General features: G+C 36.3%; 1 protein-coding gene across 12 annotated transcripts in view; it reads right to left on the bottom strand.

Annotated features, from left to right (window-relative positions):
• Positions 1–21867, bottom strand: part of SIPA1L1 (signal induced proliferation associated 1 like 1) — a 215175-nt gene that overhangs the window by 177394 nt on the left and 15914 nt on the right. For 6 of the 12 annotated variants that reach the window (XM_051791511.1, XM_051791500.1, XM_051791498.1 and 3 more), the window contains one exon: positions 14380–14481. The exons of 5 other annotated variants lie outside the window; for them this stretch is intronic. The gene's annotated coding sequence lies outside the window, so the exon portion shown is untranslated. Of the gene's footprint in view, positions 1–14379; positions 14482–17817; positions 19662–21867 lie in introns of those variants that run through there. One more of the 12 variants, XM_051791506.1, reaches the window with a different exon arrangement.

Genomic DNA, 21867 nt, shown 5'->3' with positions numbered 1-21867 from the left:
CAAGAACTTCAGCCCAAAAACACACATTAAGATATGCAGAAACTAAATGTGCCATGAGCTAAAAGGACATGAGCTTCACTTGAAAAGGAAGTTAAGATTTCAGACCATTCCTTTCCTTGAAAGTACACACAATGAAAACATACCTGTTCAACAAACAAACCCAGACTCCATTTCAGCAATATTCTGACTAATATCTGGGGCCTTTAAAGGTCCCTTCCAACCCAAATCACTGTATGAACCATTCTAATATTAATCAACACTACATAAAATTAATAACTAGGAAAATCCATCTCCTGCATGTGAAAACAGTAGAAGACAAAGGTTGTATTTTGCAAACAAAGCCCTTTGCTGTCTTCTTTAGACGTGCCATTGTTACCCCTGCCACCTCTGTGCAACAAAGCGACCTTGGTTGCCACCTTGTGTCCTACAGAGCAGGCATTTGAAAGAGAACCTACTCAAGGTTGAAAAAGAGGGGGAAAAAAAATCTAACCAAATCTCACAGGGCAAATCCAGGTCCCAGACAAACTTTGTACACAGTCAGTTTAGCTGGAGATATTAATATCCCAAACCACTTGCTTACAGCCAAGGATTTGCCCTTAGTAACTTCAGTCTCACTTGTAAGGGCAAATAAACAAGGCACACTTGGACAAGATCCAAGCCAGCCTATCTTAGACAGCACTCACACAATCCCTGCAGCTGAAACGGAGAAGATGGGGAGGGGGAACTATTTGGTTGTGGGTGAAATACAGGGCCTTTGTCAAACATGCCTTTGGTCTGCCTCGATACAGTGTTTTTCTGAGAATCTGAGCAGTCATACTGAGATGGCATGACTCAACAGGTGCAGACATCTGTCTCATCTACACAAAGGTGTAAAATTAAGAACTGTAGGGTAATGCTAATGAAAATATGCAACACTTTGAACCACTTCACATCATCCCCACCACCCTTATAAAACTTTCTCAATACAGTCAGAAAGTAGTCTCTAATAAAGCTTTGTACTGACAAACTCTCCTTTTCCCTGTTTTATCATGATTTATACCTTAAAAACAACCACATTCCTGAAAGCAATTTACTGAATATTAGACTCAAAATTAAAAGGCAACACTCTTTTCTTTATGGTGATCTGACAAAGAAGACAAACAAATAAACAAAAGTTAAAAAAAATCATAAAATTTACAACATTTATTACGCTATATTCACTATATACACTACAATAATACACTGTATTATTAAATAGCTAGCCTTGCAGCTGAAGATGCAATATACCTACTGAGAGTTTAGAAACACCTTTTATAATAAATCAGAATGCAGTTAAAACACATAAAGGTGAGAAACCCAAGGAAACAAGAAACATTTGTGAACATGGGCATTTTGCAATAAGCTTAAGGATCCAATCCTTATGTCACTCCTCCTTATCTTTCAGAGTCTCACAATACCCGCAGAAAATGCAAACATTCAATTATGAGTGAGCTGCTATGCAAAGGCAAACCCCTTGCCTCCAGTTCCAAAACAGGCAGTAGCTTTGACAGCAAACTTATAAATACTCTAGGGGGGGGGAAAAAAAGCTGCTGGTGCACTTCCGCAACAACACAGAGGCCAGATAACTCCAGATATAACCTCTATGTGTCCCACACCATCCAAAAGTCACTTTAGTCTCCTTAACCCCATGACAAATGATAGCCCTGGATCCTCCTAAACCAAGAGACCAGTGCATGAATTCCTAATGAAACTGTGCATTCAATACTAGTGGCTGAGCACATTTCATTGCCTTTTAAAAGAGGATAAGAATACAACATATTCAATAATCCAGTAATGAGCATCTGCACCACCTTCACAATAGCACTCACATCCACATCCTGGAAAATTGATTTTTTTACATACTCATTTAGAAATCACACCATCTTTCCTATTTTACAGCCCCATCATTTCTATTTCACTATCCAGTATTAACCACAAGATTTGATTATCTAAGGAACCAGACAAACAAACTTTAGCAATTTCCTTTAGAAAAAGTAATTTTATGGGTTTTTTTAAATGAATATGAGCACTAAGGGAGACTAAGTCAAGTTCCACTTGATAATTACTCATTTCTATGAACATGTGTTGACATTTTTCAGCATATGGCCATTTTTTCTAAAGCAGAATCTCAAGCTAAATTTCATGTAAGTGACTTAAACTGTTTCCCAGCACTCATGCTTTTTATTCTTATCTTTACCAGACACAAGACTGCAAGATTTCCTGATAACCACCCACTTGGAATCGAGGGATAAAGAAACCAACACAAACCCAGAGACATTTTGCTATTCTTACTTTCCAAGTGAGCATACTTGGTGCCTAAAAGCAGCTCTACTGAATAGGCAAATCACTTTTTTTTTTTAAGCACAAACAGGAAAGGAGGGAGATGTATGTCCAATGTTACCACAACACAGTTGCACCTCCTTATCCCAGTCATATAGGGCCCCCTTCCCTCAACAATATGTACAAGCTGTCACTTTCTGTCCTCTTTACACCTCTCTTCCCACAACCAATGTCTGCCCGTTCTGAACAACCCCCCCACTGTAACATATGTTTCAGAAATATTTGCTAACTTCACTTTTACTTCCAGTTTCAGCCTAGCTCTCACTTCAAACCATCTGCAATAAGGATCAATCCAATAACTCACTATCATCAAACCTCTATCATAAGAAAAAGCATGAGAATATTAGATGCAGTAGCATTCACAAAACTGATGAGAAAGTATGGCAATCCAGAAGTGTAAACAACTACAGGACATCCTTTCCACGAGGAAGCCAAGGCACAAACAATTTAGACAATGCATTTTACAGAAAGCAACATTTAGAGAAGGCACAACACAGTCAAATCTTTTATGGAGTATAGCAAGCAAAACAAAATAACAAACAGGAATATAAAGAAAGTAATGAATTCAAGATACAGAAAATTATGTTTTTAAAGCAATTATGATTTCGATACTATTTTTTCAGTACTTTTACTTGAATACATTCCCTCAAAAATACACTTTAATCAGCACAAGATAGGAAATGTCTTTCGTGCTGATTTGCTGTGTCTATCACTAGTTTAAAATTTAGAACTTCTTTTTTTTTTGAACTTCAATTGCATGGGCCCTATCAGCCTATACCATATTTTCTTGTCTTACAAATTTTTCTATAATAAAAAAAAAAAAAAACAAACCAAACCAAACAAAAAAAAAACAAACCACACAAAAAAACCAACACAAATCTATTGTAGTTCTTTGTTTTCTGGAAATAATGACCAGATATAGAAAGGAAGTTAATGCAACAAAACTGCAGAAAATTTTCAGATTGTTTTTATAAAGGAGAAAAAGGAAGGAAGGAAAAGAGCTATTCAGAATTGAGAAGCTTTTCTAAAAAGATTTCAGAACACAGAAACTCACTGGTTTTAATCTTCATATAGCTAGATTATTTTCTTGCATTAAAATGATACGCAAAAGTAAATTTCTATGATATTATAAACAGTAAAATACTGACATTTCACAACTGCATTGGGACAATCCAACACTGCACTCATTGGCATATGATGCTGTGCCTCAGCCACACAACCTCAATTTTTCCTTGTGTCCACACCAGTATGTAGTAAGCAGCAAGTTGGATCACTTCACTGCTCTGTCTGAGAAGCAAAAACAATCCAAAAAGTCAAATAATGAAGGCCTGTGCAGACCCACGAGCTGATGTGATTCACTGTTTATGTGCCAATCTATTAGTACTACTGTAAGAAAGGTAAGTAGAATGCTTCAGCAGAAAGAAATTATGGAGCAGCAGTGCAATTGTAGTCCTGGTTTACCTTCGGCTTGAAACCAAAACTACATAGGACATTTTCCAAGTTTGTGCACTGTGGGAGTTGCCTTTTGAACAAGATGCACATTTAAAGAATGTCTGGAATCAGTCAGCTCTGTAACCTACCACAAAGATCAAATCTCATTTTCAATAAAGGTTTTAAACTTAATTTTAGGACTCTTGGCCAAATTTTAGCTAAATTACTTTTTTGCTCGTGGTTTCAGAAAAATGCATTTCCACCAGGGAAATCAGAATCTGTATTAGACAACTATGTAGTAGGAAATGGGATATTTAATGAAAACTTTATATTCTCAGACATTTCAAATCCCACTGCATTCATGAAATAACTTCTATGTTTTGTCCTTCAACCTATCTTTTCTGTTCACAAACTGTAATTGCCACAAAACTTCAGGTCAAAGAACACAATAACTTCAATATTATTCCCTGCTGAGGTAGCAAGCCAAACCACGAATTGCAAAGCATCTACTACCTCTAAAAGCCAAAGAACTTTACAGAACTAGGTAATATTCACTTTCCAAATGTCCTGCTTACTCAGAACACTAACGAAATTCTTAATCTTGTCTTAATCTTTCTTTTAGAAAGAAATCACCCATAAATTTCAAAATATTTCGGAAAAGGTATTAGGTGTCCAAATGTGAAGAAACATCACACAACTGTTGGGTTTTATTTTTCAGCATGTCTGTACTGAAAGACTAACTTATATAATTTTTTTTAAAAATAACAGACTCAATATTGTTGTTTTTTCCTTCCAGTTTTTGTGGCTTAACCCTGGGATGAAAAAAAATTCATCCAAAGGATGGCATTCATGCCGCCAACACACATACAGTTTTTGGCAGGCTACAAAAGAAGTCGGTACTCCTCACAGAGCAGCTCTGTGCTACACAGAGGCTGATGTCAGTAAAATATTAGCCCAAACTGAAGTCTATTATATAAAATATATGCAAACAGAGTCCATACTATGAAAATTCATTTCTCTTGAGGAGTAGCAAAGTCTTTAAAGGCCTTATACGTAAAAATAAATTATGGAGTTTGTCTCACTCCACATTTCATTTTTAACTGGAAAAAAAACACTAAATAATACAGAAAGAACAAAAACCACACATGGAAAGCACAACCAAAGACAGAAGATTCCAATGCAAGATATTTCTCTCTCACATGCCTTTAAGTAATTACTGCTCTTAAAGCTCTTTGTCTGTCCTTTGACACTGGAAACAGATGAGGAACTGTATCTTGAATAGAAAAATTGATTCATATAAAGGACAAAAAGAACAGCACTGAAGGTCTTCACATTAATTTTTTTTTACTTATAAATTCAGTAAGCAATAGAAGTTTTTCAGTTCAGCTCATCTTTTGCAGAATAACACACTTAGTAGCAGCATATAAAAACATTAAACAAAACACAATAAGAAATGCACCGTCCTCTATTCCCTGATTCCTCAAAAGCTGATTCCCTGAAACCTGGTACTTTGACATAGCTGCAAGCTTAACTCATAACTCAAGCTACTAGATGGACTTTGCTGCTCAGATTTCTATGAGCAGATACTATTTTCAGGAACTAACGGACCTGTTTGATGAAACAGACCCATTAAACAGACATGAGAGTAAATAACCTTTATAGGTACTGCATGCAGCAACTCTCTTCTGGAGTATGAAGACCATAAGCACTCTGAAATATGCATATACACATATTATTATAAGTATATATGGTTATATATGCTTATACTAATACTCTTGGTAATAATAATGTTGAAGCTGGTCTTAGTGGAACCATGTTCAACACATGAACCAAGTTCTCACGTTGTTTTACATTATTTGTCATTCCTATCATTTCTTCCGGGAACTGATAAAAAAAACCCCACCACATCACATTCTCTTCGTTAAATGAACTTTGCTGTTTTATCGTAGAATATGCTGAGTTGGAAGTGATCCACTAAGATCATCGAGTCCAGCTCCTGATTTTTATGCACCTACAACTGAATCTGGATCAAACTATTTGGCTCCAAAAGATCATCTACCCCACTCTACACTGCAAAATAAAAAGCATTACTATGCAAAATATGGCACTGTGCTCCCCACAAAGTCAAGGCAGGTAGTTATAAACTTGGACAATAAATAAAAGCACAAAGTACACATTCATGGTCAATTGTATGACACATAAAACCAGTTTTCTGTTCATTATCCATGTAGAACTCTCATCAAGTCAAAACTTTCTTGCGTAAATATCTATTTGCATGTAATATTTGCATGCAATTATTCCGAGGCAACAAATGGACTTAAAAGGTTGGAACATTTTATGAGATCATCTTTATGCTTATGGGTTATATGCTTTTTAAAAGCGGTGAAAAGCAATTTTTTCAGAAGGCAACAATAAAAGAACCGATTTAGTAAAATATAAATTCAGAAAATTAATCAGAGCAAATGTACAATTGTAAATAAAAACCATTACAACTACTCATTCAACTATTTGCATACTCAAAAGATATGTTTGAAAATTCACTCTCAGAAATAAGAAAAAAAATTTTCTGAGGCCGTTAATTACAACCATTTCAAAGTTTCGAATAAAAATTCCCCATTCTTGGAATGCAAAGTCCAAAAAATGAAACAAGTCTAAAATTGAAATTCTTGTTGCCAGCACTGATCTCTACATAATTTATTACAGACTATAACAAAAATAACAACAGAAAGAACCTTTGGCAGCATAGCACTGTTCTACATTAATTGGCCATGGCAACCAAGTTTTGCTTTTAAACCCATCTGATAATGAAACCTTTCCAGAAATGTGAGATTATAATGCTGCTTTTCTTAAGAAGTTACAAGGCCTTAATACAGTATGCAGATGAGACGATGAAATATAAAAGAGTCCTGTTCCTGATTATCAGTGGATATGAGGAATCAGGTACCCTGACCAGGCTTCAAATTCTTTGATTTTTACAAGTCTGTAATTTTTTCATAAGTGAACTACTTCAATTATGTCTTAGGAAGAAATATTATTTTCTGTTTTATTAACTTTCCAAATGCAGAATCTTACAATTTATCTCTAAAATTCAGTATGTAGTTTCAGAAGATAAAAATCCTTATACTAAATCTTTCAACCTCACTAGACAACTGCAACTTGCTAACGGAAGGTCAGAAATAGAACCATTCACTAAATACACTGTTCTGGACCAGAGACCCCAGAGATTCAACCCTAATGCTCAATCCCATATAGTGTTAACTGCCATAATAACATACCTAATGAAGCTTGATGTCATACGCAATTAAAATGTACACAGATTACATTTATGTGTTTTCTTGAATATGTCAGGGATGCCTCAGATCACCAAAATTAATTTTAAAATATTTTTATTTTCAAATCTGTTAACTAACGTATTCCTCATTCACAAAAGCCTGTTAAAATTTCTTTACTAGAACACTAAACTCCAAATGCTAAAAAAAGTCTTCTTTAATATATCTTAGAAATTAAAATTTTGTTTTATTATTACATACTATTACACATAGTATCATGGCATATCAAGATAATACTGCTTCTGTTTTTAAAACTCAGCTTATTGCACAAGTATAGTGGAAATGTGATTACTCACATTAAACTAATTACAACAAAGATAAATACATTTAAATGGTTCTTTTATCAGTAAAAAAACACTATACAACTATGGTTTTAATTATTTTTAATGTAGGTTAGCCATATCACACTTTCCACTTCCTCTCCCAACATTTAACAAGACATAAATAGCAGAAAGTAGTACTCTACTTATAACAGGGGAGAAGGTTGTGGGATGTGTATACAAAAATACAGTAAATATTAATCCATGATAGGAACATCACTAAATCCAGCAACAGCATATAACTTCCTACATTTTGTATTCTCCCAGATTACCCAAAGCTGCTCCACGTCAAGAAATAACTGTCAACAAGTAATTTGGAGGGACCATTTTGCCTCCCAGTAACTTCCTGGCTGAAGCAGCAAGTTCACAGATTACTTTACTGTCTCTTACAGTTAATTTACAAATTATTTTCAGTTCCTTATAGTCAGTTTGCAGTTTATGGTCAGCCTGCATTTTACATGTCACCTCCCTATTCCAAAGTCATGATAACTATTAACATCAGCAGAGCAAGTCAGTGGCAAAGAACCTTACAAGCATCAATTTCAAAATAAAAGGTAGATACAAGAAAGATAGCATTTAATTACAGAAATTTACCTGTAAATGTTTTTTTTTGTGGGGTTTCTTTCCACTACTTTCATTTACTTGCAGCCTATCTCATCTGTGAAAGCTAAGGCAGATTCTTGGAACTACTGCTGAACTGGAACAGAGTCCCAGGACCTAGTTGGGTATGCAATATCCAAACTAGTAGATGATAAGCAGTAATTAAAACATAAAGCAAGTAAACTGAAGGCAATCAAGTGCACAGAAGAACAATGTTTCCAGTTAGATAGTCTCCTATCTTCTTCAGGCTTCAGACAGAATCACATCAGTCATTTTGCAGCAGTTCTACACACTGGCCCATTTTTACAGAAACTACCATTTTGTTTTCTAGCACTTGAGCTGCCAACAAAAGAAGTTTGACTGATCTTTTAAGGCAGCAAAGAACTAAAAAAAAATTAAAATGTATGCTTGCTAACTATCTGCAACAATGACTTGGGATATATGACTAGTAAAAGAAATATCATGGGATATTTCTTGAACAACAGAAGAAGCATTATTGCATTATTATATTACAGAGATCTCTATTCTATTTCTGAGAAATAATTATGTGGGAGAGTATATCTTCAGAAAACAACACTTATGTAGTTTACTTCAACAGGTACTATTTTTTAAAAATAAAAGTATCTAGAAACAAAATATTAGATGCTTTGGTAGAAAGCAATAGCCACTGATCAGCAAAAAAAATAAAATCATTCTTTGGGTACAACAAGAACAGGCCACAAAGGAGAATGTTCTCTTTATGGATATTAACATGAAACTTTGAAGGATTTATTTGGTTTATCTTGAAGTCATGTGGGTTTTTTCTGCAATACAAGAGAACAGACTTATCTCAGAAGTATCACAGAGCATCATCATGTTTTTGCAATTAATTTTCAAAAGCAAAATGAAATTACACAAACATTATAATCCATGAAACACTAATTGCATTAGGATTATCATGTGATTATTCAGAATATAATTCTAGAACTAACATATATCACTTGAGACACTATCAGAAACAACTTCATTCACGTAATACTTCACAATTATTATATTCGGCATTTTGCAGCCCCAGAGCCCAGAGATTTACTCTCTTATAGGTTATCTACAAGTCTCAGAGAAATAATTCCAAAGGCAAATAGACTAGAATTATTCTGATCATCTTTCCCTTACTATCTGAAATGTAACATGGTGCATTTCAGATATCCTAAAAATCTAGTGCAAATGATTTCTTCACATTATTATATTGGCTTTCAAATCTTGCCTGCTACATACCTCTCTACATAGTACAGCTCTGACTGTCAGCTAACCACTGGAATACTGACAGGTCTAAAATACACCTGTCTATATGCAGCATACCGATTTACCCTCCCAGGGAAGGGGGCAAGGAGGGAGGTTCAGGGAAGGCAGCACCCTGGGAGACTTCACCTGAGTGCAGGGGAAGAGGTACAAAGGGCTGGCCCAGCACTATCACAGTACTACATACACAGTTAAACTTAACTGATGTCACACATTTTATTCATCAGTTTAAAGTGCTCAAACAAAAGACCCTGTTAAGTACAGCTGAGATTTACAGTACTTGTTTCTTTCAAAAATGTCATTAATTCAGCTTCTTATTATGCAGCAACAATGAGGAACTGTTTACAAATCAAAAAGGCACCTTCCTAAGGGTAGCAAACAAGTCAGGGTGTGGTTGCCTTGCAATTGGCAGGGAACGTGTGTCTTTCAAATATTTCCAGTTCTACCGTGCAGCAGCTTGGGTTTAAGGCAGCATAATGAAACAGGTTAAAACGCATTCAGAGTAATCTCATGCCATTGCCACAACTACAAGGTGTGCCTTTTGGCTCTGCTAGAGATACTCTTTACTATTCATCTTACTTCGCTTGCCTGTTCAAAGAAAAACATCATTTCTTTACAATAAGTTATGTAGTAAAGCACCCTGATTTCCATAAAGAGAAGTCCAACCATTTAGGATTTGTTAAAAGAGACAACAAGAACACAAAAACTATTTGATGCAATATATCCGAAAAGTTCACGAACATACATGGAAGTTTAAGAGAATAGCAAGATCTCTCAGGTCTTACAGAAACAAAATTCTTACACAATGAGAGCAACAAATTACCTGGAAATTACAACCGATCCACAAATACGAAGTGGGAGACAGGCAGAGGAAATAAGCTTTTTCAAATGGTGACACAGGAATGAGAAAAGAAGGGAAGAGGATGATGCACTATAACCTTCCTCAAGGATCTGCACTTTGACCTATGCTTATAAATATAAACTGACAGCTGAAGAAACTTTGTAAACTTTGCCAAGCTAAAAGTTTGAGATTTAGTGAGAATAATCTTGTCTGATTATTCTGATTAGCTACAGAAGGCTTGCACAGCAACAGGCTGATTGTGAAATAAAATGTTAGATTAAATCTATTGCCAATAAATGCCATAGGAAGGGTAAAGTAATCTCAAGTGAATCCATGTATTAGCAAGTTTCAAATTTTAGAAGGGAAAACAGAACAGAAATCATCACCACAAGTTTTTTCTTGACTACTGTTTGTCACTTGCATTGTTCAAAAAGATAGAGGGACTAGAGAAAAAAGTTAAGAGATATAGCACGGCTTCTACACAAACAAAAATTATGGATAATTATGGCCTTGGAGGGATTAAAAAAAGACACAGCTAAAATCATGAACACTGGCAGGGAATAGTTATCCATTACATACAAGGACTGGTGAAATCTCAGTAAGATAACCAAAGTTTAACAAGGAATTTAAAAGCAAGTTTCTTCCCTGCAATATATAACTTTTACCACAGGACAACATCGAGGTCAGAATTCCAGTTTGATTCAAGAAGTGAATCTATTGAAGATCAGGCACTTTTTAACAGAGCACCCTAAAACTGTCATCTACAATACTGGCAAGTCCTTAAGCTACTGGAACACTATAAATAACAGCTTGTAGTACCTTGTATATGACTTGTAATAACTTCTCTAACATTTTCCTCTCATATTAAAAACAAATAAGGGAGTGGGCACGTCAGCAGTGCTTAGATTTAGCAGGCTTAGATTTAACAGTCCTCAGAACTGATACAGTATTGTTTAATATGTATTTAAGTCACTCTCAAATGAACAAAACAATTGTTCTCTCTTTTTTCAGTACATATTATATGCATTTACTGAATGCTACCAGAACTTTCTCCCATCAAACCACAGTTCTCTAGACACCATTTGGAGCAGGGAAGAGGGTGGAATGTCACAAGGGTCACAAGTGAGTCACCTGAAACTACAGACTTGCAAAGCTGAACAACTTCCTTCATTAAGGAGTCCCTATAAAATTTGAAACAAATCCCACACATTTCTGTATCGTGAGAAGGTTTATATTGGGTTGAAATATGCACATAATGAAAAAAATAAAAAGTTAGATTCTTTTTCATACACCAAACTTTCAACTGCTCAAGGTTTGTATTCAATCCATAAAAACATCTCTTATTTGTAAAGCACATAATTGAAGATTATGCAACTGTATTATGGCAGTCCCAAAATACCATGTGCAGAAAGCACCAAAGTGTTTACAGACAATACTTGCCAAACAGTCATTCCATCAAAACCACAACTCAACCACTACTTGAACTAAACTTGTTTGAACCAGATTGAAATATAGATGTAAAGTATGTTCATACTGAATTGCAAAACAAATGCCAGGAAAATAAAAATAACACACCTGTTGGAATGCACTTACAGAAGCAATCTGCCATGCACAGAGCTGGCAGTAATACCCTCTAGTATAGATTTGAAAGAGGAGACAAAAACACAGTAAGTTTCGTAACAGGAACTCACAGAAAATTCATAAATACATAAATACCTCACTGACATTGTTTAGGTGGGAACCGCACTGAGAAACAAAACAAGTGACCCACTCCCAACAAGAGGGAAAAACAAAAAGAAAGAGAACCAAGGGATCCGTCACCCATAGATTTCAAGTACAGCTTAAAACATAACTAGATTATTCTCATCCAACAGCTCTGCATTGTGTAAAGAAAGACACTTTGTCTCATCCCAGTTTCTAGTGTCCAAAACAACCCACAAAAATCTCAATTAATATCCCCATTGTAGAAGGATATAAAACCAAGAGTTACAGAAGAATTGTTGTTACTGTGAATTTTCCCAGAATGAGACAGCAGCTGCACTATACCCGCAAAGGTGCATTTGTTACAACCTGTGTTCTTCTGGGTTTATAGATAAAAGTTATACCAACTCTTTAAAAACATATTTACTAGCTTTACTAGCCTTCAGAGAAGGCAACATATAAACACCCAGAAACATCTAAAGTTACCACTGTACTTTTAGGATGTAATTTGATGAGCAAATCTTTCAGTGCAGCTTCCTGCCTCTCTACTGCCTTCTCAGTTGTGCAAGTATGTATGTACAAGGTGGATGAGGACTGAGACAGCAAAATGACTCAATGACTTGTGCAGCAGTGAGGTATCTGGCAGGGGGGCCCAGACGCAAAATCTAGCAGTAGAAAAGGCCAGTCATTATGCAGTTTCAGGTGTATATCTGACACATAAGGCACCCTAGTTCATCATTAAGTATATCATGTTGAATTACAAGTCCCTTTCCTAGGCTGTCAAACCATTTTGAGAGACATCTCTCAATATCAGAACTGCAAAGGAGAGTGAATGAAATCCTGGCCCCCAAAACCCGCACTTAAGCACATTTCAGTCTTAGGTGCTTGTATAAGCTTACAGCTTTCAAATTTAAAAAAACAAACAAACAAACAACAAACAAAACCCAAACAAAAAACACACAAAACCCACACAAAACCAAACAAAACCAGAAACAAAACAAAAGCCCCCTCCACGCTATATTCTGTCTTAACAACACATTGCTCCTTTGGGCACATACAAATGGCTCACTAAAATTCAGAAAATGAGGGCCATTTGGCATACAATAGATTAACAAGCGATATCTCTACACTTTAGCTTAGGCAGGAATTACGTAGGAAATTTTGAAAATTCTACCAAAACCAGTCCAAACTGCAAATGAAGACAAAGTACAAGCTATTTTAGGGAAAAACAGCTGAACTCATTACACTGAAGAGCCTTCCTAAGTACTCCTCAAATGAAGGCACTAAGGAAAAAAGTATTTAACATTTTCAATAATTTTCTAATCTCCAAGGAGCAAACAGTACCTAAACAATTGTTAGCTTATCTGTACCACCACAGTATGTTTAAACTGCCTTTACTCTTCCTTCAGCTGTCCTTGCTTTAGGAAACATGAAGAAAAAAAAAAATGTACCTACACATGGGCAAAGCACTTTCCCTTACTCTATCATGTTATTTAAAAAGAAAAATTGAGCCAAATCCATGTTACCATTGCGTTGCAGAAATTACATTGTCTTTGGTAGAAATAAAAGACCTTCAAATGTAAAACTGATGTACTAACTCAATTTTGCCACAGGATGATTCTTCCTGTCCATCAAAAACCCTTCTGAATTCCTACAACCCATTTTTTTAAAACGTCATTCTACTTCTGAGTCCATTAACAATAAGAACAAGAAGTCAGAAACTGTTACAATGAAGTCTATAGCTATACAGATAAAGGAGTCAAGAGAAATTAAACACAGAAAAATCCAGATACCGTTTAACAATACACTGTGGAATAGACCTTCAAAAGAAACAGAAGGTTTCATTCTCAGCCCACTTCTGTTCAATCCTCTTCATAGTGTGAGCTTTCTACTGCATGCCAAAAAATCATCAGGCAAAACTTTAGTATCTGACAAGAAAAAATGCTTTTCAAATTCAAATTAAATGCATTTTAGGCTATTTCAGAATCACTCAGAATCACACTCTGAGTTGGAAAGGACCCAGAAGAATCAACAAGACCAACCCATACAGGGATCAAAACCATGACCTTGGTGTTATTAGCACCATGCTCTAACCAACTTCAAACCCAAAGCAACTCCCAGAAGTTATTCCTGAGTAATAGTCATGACCTCAATATACCAAACCTCATTTATAAGAAAATGCTCTGCTTCCTCCAAGTGTCATAGTCAACATGCCACTTCAGTTTTTTTCTCACATTTCAAAACAAACAGACACCAAAAAACTAACCTCCTCAACAAACTTAGTGTTCTGCCATCATCTATCTATACTCTGGAAAGCACTTCACGTCTGCCACTAACATTTTCTAAGGGTAGCTATTCAGAATGATGATATTTTGCCTTATGCTGAAACTGAATTTGACTGCTGTCCTTATCCTTCATAACTTCCTTTGTTCTTTCCACTTATGTGGCAGGAAGTGGTATGTTCTGTATTACAGTAGCCAGATACCCACAAAAGTAAGGTTTACACAAGTTGAATTCTTACCCTGCTCATCAATTCCTTTAGATAGTTGTGGGTTCACAAAAATCTTCAGATTTTCATTCCTGTCAGGTTGACATCTGGTCAAGTCCAAAGAATAGTTTGCATCTAAAATATATCAGAAGTAGGAGATTTGATTGAATGTCCAACAGCATTGTGACAGAGATAACACACACCCCAAAAAAATCCCTTTTTCCTCCAAAAAGTATTCTAAACCTGTTTTCCTCCTTTGTAAAAGCTTTTCCAAGCGAAGTTTTAGTCACAGTTGCAACCATATAAGCAATTCACAGAGCAAACTGATAAACTGAGTAAGACTACATGGAAAGTTAAATTATGGATGCACCATATGCCTCAATAATCCTTTAGGTATACAAAAGGAATCAATTTGTGCAATTTGTTCAAAACACAAAAAGCCCTTTTGGCAAGATCATCCTTCAGCTGAACCATCAGTTTGAACACTTGCCTGCTGAAAACATCACCAGTTCACACAGTAATAACAGTAACTTAAACTAGCACAGAAGTAACATGGCTCTGAACCACTTGGTTCTGCTAAAGGAACAGATACATTAGGATGGCAGGGGAATTTGCCAGATCCATATGTTTATTAGCCAAAATAAGCAGTGGGTTTTTGTTTGGTGGTGATTTTAATTTCCTAATTAACCTTCCTCTGATACTTAAGGTGACCCTTACCTAAGTCACTCAGCAGGGTACAGCAGTAGCCTTAGATGTACAGACCTACTTCAAGGTTTGTAACTTAATTTACCTCTTACTTTATACACAGTCAGAACTGCAAATCAGTAAATTCTAAAACTGAAATGTTTATGTCTCAGCAAATGTATACAGTCAAGAAGCCTCTTACATACAACCTCACCAAAAGTCATTATTATCACAACAAATTAAAAAACTGAAAACATTAGTAACATTTGTTATTAACCTCAATTTAAAAATACAGAAATCTGATTATACCTGGAACACGTGTTCTAGTATCAGCTTTTACCTCTTTCTGCAGGCTGGAGTTAAGGGTCACACTTCAGGAGACACCGTAAAAAGCAGTATGCCAAATCAGTAGCACTTTTTCTTACTAAAGGCTCTCAACCAAAATACAACCTGGTAGAGGTTCAACAGCAGCACTCTCCTGACAATTTTCTGTCCTCTTCCTCTTCCAGCGGTCATTAGCCAAGTGTTCAGCTAATTACTGTTTGATCTACTGCTTAGTGTGGATGAAACTATGCAAAGTGGAGTTTAGCTTTTAAAAACAGTCTTCATTTCATCTACTAAAACACATTAAAACAAAGCCTAATCAAGCTAGTATTCTGTACCATTTATTCTCCCACCAGTGAAAAGGGAATGAAAGACTTCTCAAAAAGATGAAACTCATTAATTGAAGCAATTCTTACACAGCTTTTCAAACACATCAGCTGGGGGGGGGGATCTGCCATGCTGACTACCTGCCCACTGAGCACTAAGTTGCCTCTGCAGATAAGTACTAGTGCCCCACCAGTGCCTCCTGCTCCTCAGTGCTACACAAATTCTATTTGCTCAAGAAAATTTTGATCAGTCTGATGAAGTCATAAGCAACTAAGAATACAAATTTATTAGCAAGTGTAAGAAATTTTAAACACAGGCATCCCTTACAGTTTCAGGCACGATGCGGAGGGAAGGCATTCAGTTCAACCCAGGCCAGGTTTTATGTTTTGTGAAAGGCATATCCCCACCTGGGAGCCTCTCTTCTCCAGGCACTCCCTGACAGAGCATTGCACCTGCTATCAGAGCAAGAAACACTGAACCTTCTACAAGCACATGGGCATGAGAAGAGCAGCACTACCACTGTATAATTGCCAAGACAGGAAAGGCATTTTACCAGGCATTCCTCTTTTCTTCCTATCAGCTTTCTGGGAGAGAGGGTGGTGTTTTGTGAGGCTTTTTTTAAAGGCATGGAAACCAAAAACTAAAATACATTTACATGTGCTAGATTATTTCTTTGAATTCATTAGTTGGGAAGACAAGTAGTAAAGCGAAACAGGACTACATTTGCCTTGGCTGCAGCTGCTTTAGAGCAGGTCTAGTTTCCATAATTAAACCCGCATTTGGCATATACTGAAAGCCAAGTACAGACAGCAAGGTCTTCATATTCAACCTTCTTAGCAAAAGCAAAAATGAGCCAACTCAACTCATATTCCAATCAAGACATATCCTAAATGTTTATCTGGTGTAGGCAACTGTTCTAGAAGAAAACGATGACAGAAAGCAGTCTCAAAGTAATTCTCACACATAGGCAAACCTCCCTCTCCAACTAAAGAGTGGCTTAGTTAAATATTTCCAGCCATTTTAAAACTGTACTACTTAAAAGATAGTTTTTAATAGAAAAGATGCTTAATAATGCACTTAGTGGCAAAGAAAGAAAAATAAATTCAAGTTTATTATACTGCAATTTTCCTCAGCTTATCCATCCTACAAGCAATTCCACATACAGAACAGTTCACACTAAGGAAACTCAAGTCTGAAGTAACGACAGATTTATCTCCCTTCCTCTTATTTTCATTCCCAATTCCTCAGCATTTGTATTTCAAGACTGCATTTCCAGGACACCAGACAGACCCAGAAACAATAACGTCTCTACAGCTTCCCATAAATAAGTCACCCCTACTTTATTTAACTTAAGGCACAGAAATACCACTCTGAAATACAGCCTTGCATTCTCCTGAAATATTCATGAATTATACAGATAAACCAAAACGTGAGCTGCTACAAGTTTAGTGAGGTTTAGTTGACCTACATCTACTACAAATATTATTTCAACAGTAAGGCTGAAAAAGTTTATAACCATGAACACTGTGGATGTTTTAAAAGTTGTTTTACAAAGAACAAATCATAGTTTAGAAAGCCCACACTTGTGACTACAGAAAGTAAGTTGCAGATGCATTATGAAGTTCATCCTGTACAAGTGAAAAAGAAAACTAAACCTTCCTCACAGAAATAAAATTCTAAGAGGTAGAGAACTCAAGTTAGCTGAATCTCCCTCCATGTGACAACCCACATAATTTCATGGCAGATTAAATGAATCATTTAAATAATCCAAGAAGCCATTCAAATAGGCACTGTTTACATTTTTATCTCATCTGTGTCCACTCATCAAATTAACAGAAAAAAGTAACATTGGCAAGATAGCAAGAGTGGCTCAATTAAACATAATTATGCCCGATAAATCTTTTCCCATGAGGTGTAAGGCAAGACAGCTGTGACAAGCATAGGCTGCAAGCTGATTTGTCCTTATATCCTGAAACACTACATAGTATCTTATAAATTAAGCAAGTGATTCAACCTGCCAACAGCCCATGGCACAAGAGCTGCAGTTGCCAAAAAATAATGCTGCGCAGGTGCCAGCAAGATTCACCTAAAGTTAGTCTTTGGCAAAAGTCAAAGTCATATGACTGAAAATGTTACCATAGGAGAAGCCTGACCCTAAGCCAAGGGTCCAATTTCTGGATGACCTGGACTCCTCACCAAGACAGCTGTATGGCAGCTTGCTTCTGCTCTGGCAGCACCGTGCAGCCTGTTAGACGGCAAAAGCAATGTGGTAAAAGATATGAGTATCAAGGGCAAAGTGTCTCTTTTCAGTGGTTCATGTGAAAGACTAATTTGCATAGGACAAAAATATCTTTACTGTCTCTTCTCTGTTCCCTGCCACTGCTTCATTTCCCTACTCACTGTTTCTTAGAATGCCCACTCTTATATTTGTCTTATAAGCATTTATTCTGGCACGACTTTTACTGACTTTGACTATGACATATTAGAATATGGTGCAAAGTCCATCCCTGCATGCAGATCAAACAAACATTAATTTATAAATTGAAAGCTAACACCAAGAATAAAGCAGGCAGAAAGCTACTTTTCCACTCAAAGTCAGAAATCCACAACAGTTTGCTTGATGGCTGGCTTGAAGAAATGCAGCATAAACTAATATAACATGCCACACAAGGCAAAATACATCAGCAGGATAACTAAAACGGTATGTGACTACTACCAGTTCAATTTAGATGGAAAAAAACTTTAAAGAGCAGGGAAATATATTGATTAAATCTGCAGCTGTGTGAGATAAGTTTGGCTATGAATTAGAAAGTCTATTTCAAGCTAAATGATGTAAATAACCCTTTCTGGAAACAGTGATATAGTAAAAAATTATTCAATCAAAGGTTCCTCATGAATCTAGGAACAAAAATAGACATTTCTGAAAATGCAAAATCTCAACCTCTAGGTAAAATTAAGTTAAAAATATCTGCCTTGAAGTGCTCGTTGGTGCTCTGTCTAAACCCAGCAAATGACATTGACTTTTACTCACCACTAGTGAGATCTCAGCTAAATGAGCATGCCCAGTTTTGGACTGCTCAGTACAAGACAGATGGACTAAAGAAAGTTCATCAGAGAGAGCACCAAGCAGTTCGGGGACTGAAGTACATGAGGAACAAGGACAGGCTGAGACACCTGACTTTGTTATTCTGGAGAAGACTTGGGGGATCATCCTGCTTTCTCATCTACCTAAAGGGAGACAATAGCAAAGACTAAACTTACTGTCACTGTACACTAAAATTGACGCTGTTCAAGCTTTCAGGGGGGCAGGTTGCAGCAGATGTCCTCCAGAAGTCCCTTTCGGCCTAAATAAATCTACAACTCTGATACTACCCATGGAAGCTTTCATCCCAATTTGATGCTAATTTCTGATTATTCAAGTTATTGAATTACTACAGCACAACAGGGAGAGATATGTACAAAAAAAAATAGCTTCATGGGGAACGAGTGAGGTTTCCAAAACCACCTGCACAGCATCATATTTGATACAAAACAACCATCACCTAAAAATAAGCAGTAAATTTGGTTGTAATTCCAAGCTGTGCTTTTAGCAATGGTCACAAGTGTGGCAAATAAATGAATGAACAGCAAGGCACAAAAAAATAGCAGTTTCCATGCAGTTTAGTTCAGACTACGGTACCAAGCTTTTCTGGAGGTACAAAAGTGAAGCAGTAAACTGTCTTCTATGCATTTTTCCTCATTTTCATACAAAAAAGATGCTGCATTCCCAGAAAACAGAAAAACAGACCTCTAGCAGACTCACAGGTACACATAAAAACTAACTCTTTAAATGCAAGTGTCACATCTAAAGCACGTGTCAACCTTCTACAGAAAGACAGGACATTTCTGTGCATACCTGCAGAAGGACTATGTCACCTGCTTCTACAGGCCAGCAAAACCTGAATGATATGGATAACGTTCTTTAAAAGCTTTTCAGAAAGCCTGACACATGAGGTAAGAGTTGTATCTGACTAGTGGATCAAAAACTGAATTTGTCATGCTGTTCCTCATGTAACAGAGAGACACAATGAGTAGCTCTAGCTTGCAATTTCTATGTAGCTCACAAAAAGAAAGAGCTCAGAAATCAAACAGTGAAACAAATTCTGATAGTATCCAGAAGAATCTTTTCCCTTGACTCCTGACAGGTACTGCAACATGTTGATCAGGAATATCCTGTTAACATAAAAAAAAATTACTTTAAGGGCGACTGAACACTAAAATGGGTCACATGGGAATTTTGGAGTTTCCATCCTAAGAGATGTCCAAAATTTAACTGGACAGTGTCCCCAGCAACAGCTCCAGCTGACCCTGCTTTGAGCAGCAGGGTTGGACTAAAGGAGCTCCAGAGATCCCTGCCAACTAACACAGTGCATCTGCAGTCAGTGAAAGTTAGCCTCAATAAAAACACATTCATCTCCAAAATCTGAGCTATACTTTCACCATATTTTACTCATTTTGTTTGATGCCTCTAGACATGATCACACCACAAACATATGTTACTGAAATCCAATAATCAGGCCAAGGAAAGATTCCTCAGTTGTAGAAGACAAACAGAAGACACTTCTCTTTCGTGGCACATGAAACGCTAAGAGAAAGAGAAATACCTCTTCCTCTGTCTGAACATTGTGGATAAATGCCACAGTTCAAAATAAAAATAAATCATCTGAAGCCATGTCCTTAACAAATATTCTGTCAAAAGTTTCCCAGCATTACTACAGTTGAATCTCTTTACCCTGTGCTTTTGGACACCATAGACTCACACATGTCATGTAGCGTCCATGACACTACTTACAAACCTTATTTAAAAAAATACACTTAGTCACAAGCCTAGAAGAGTATGTTTTCCCCTTTTCCAAAGAAAGGTCAAAAGACTTTAAAAGAGCTCAATTCATATCTTGAAATATAAATAGCTCATAATGGAATCAGGTCAAATACTGAGAACTTGGAACATGTAAATGTCTTCAGAAGGAGATTCAATTTCCAAGCAATATCTAATAAGACCGAACCAAACAGAACATTTATGATCCCATAAAAGTCTTTTCCTCTAATGCCCCCCCCTTTTTTTTTTTACATTCTCCAGATAAAAAGATTTGTGGTTTCATATCTGTCAAAAAGATTAAAGAGAATTCAAGAAAGAATCTGCTTCAGGAAGACTGCATTATTTTTTCCCCTTCTACAAAATTAGAAATAGACTTTGGGTTTGGCCTAACATTAAGAATGGATGATGAACAAAAAGATAAATGTAATGAATACCAGTGTTTACCACTCTTAGAGCACACTTTCATAACTTTGGACAACCATGGTTCTACTATGCATGCAAAAATCAATCCTTCTTTAACCACTCAAACACTGAATAAAAAAGAGTTATTTGCTAGGTACAAATACAGTTGATAAGTAAACTTTCTCAAACATTTGTAGAGATAAAATTGTCAGTAAGTTACAAGACACAAAATGCTGGTTTCACAAGGATTAACAGCAAATCTCTGCATTGTCACTGATCATGACAAATTTGATCCAAATGAGACTCAGGCACATGTATAAATTTTATCAAGTGTGGCAGAATATGACACCAAATTGCTATCAGTGGTAGGAAAGCGCATAATATCTAATCCACTGTGAAATTATAGTGGTCTAAATAGTTAATGCTTAACACAAATAAGTCATGCTGCTACCAGTTAAATATTTTTGATTTAATTACAGCCAACAGAATAATTTATGATATTGATAATTTACATATGGTCATTGTACTTTTGACCCAGTATTGGGAGTCCTAAAGCCCTTCATGCAGCATCACTGAACCAGTGTTCTAACTTTGCAGCCTTAAGGTAAGTTTGGATATATATTATTACACACACTTCACCCAACTTATATATATGGCTTCATGTACTACTGCTCTCTCCTCTTTTTACCAAGAAGAAGTTAAAAGCATTGTGGACAACTATTGTATAGCAGCAGCTATACAATCCAACACTCCAGTGGTGACTGATGCTGAATGGTTGAAAAAGGTTCAGAGTTTGACAGATCACTGTCACCTAAACTGCAAAACTGTGTTATGGCAGCCCAAATAAAAAGCTGTGATCCTAGAAGATTCACGAATCATTATTACCTAGTATTAGGCCTTGCCAGTGCAGGTGAAGAAACCAGCAT

This window comes from Manacus candei, unplaced genomic scaffold, assembly GCF_025592945.1.
Source record: "Manacus candei isolate 608988 ecotype Guabito, Panama unplaced genomic scaffold, ASM2559294v1 h1tg000033l, whole genome shotgun sequence".
In the NCBI taxonomy this organism is placed as follows: domain Eukaryota; kingdom Metazoa; phylum Chordata; class Aves; order Passeriformes; family Pipridae; genus Manacus; species Manacus candei.
The sequence above is the reverse complement of the archived record's forward strand: the minus strand, read 5'-3'. Positions and strand labels throughout refer to the sequence as shown.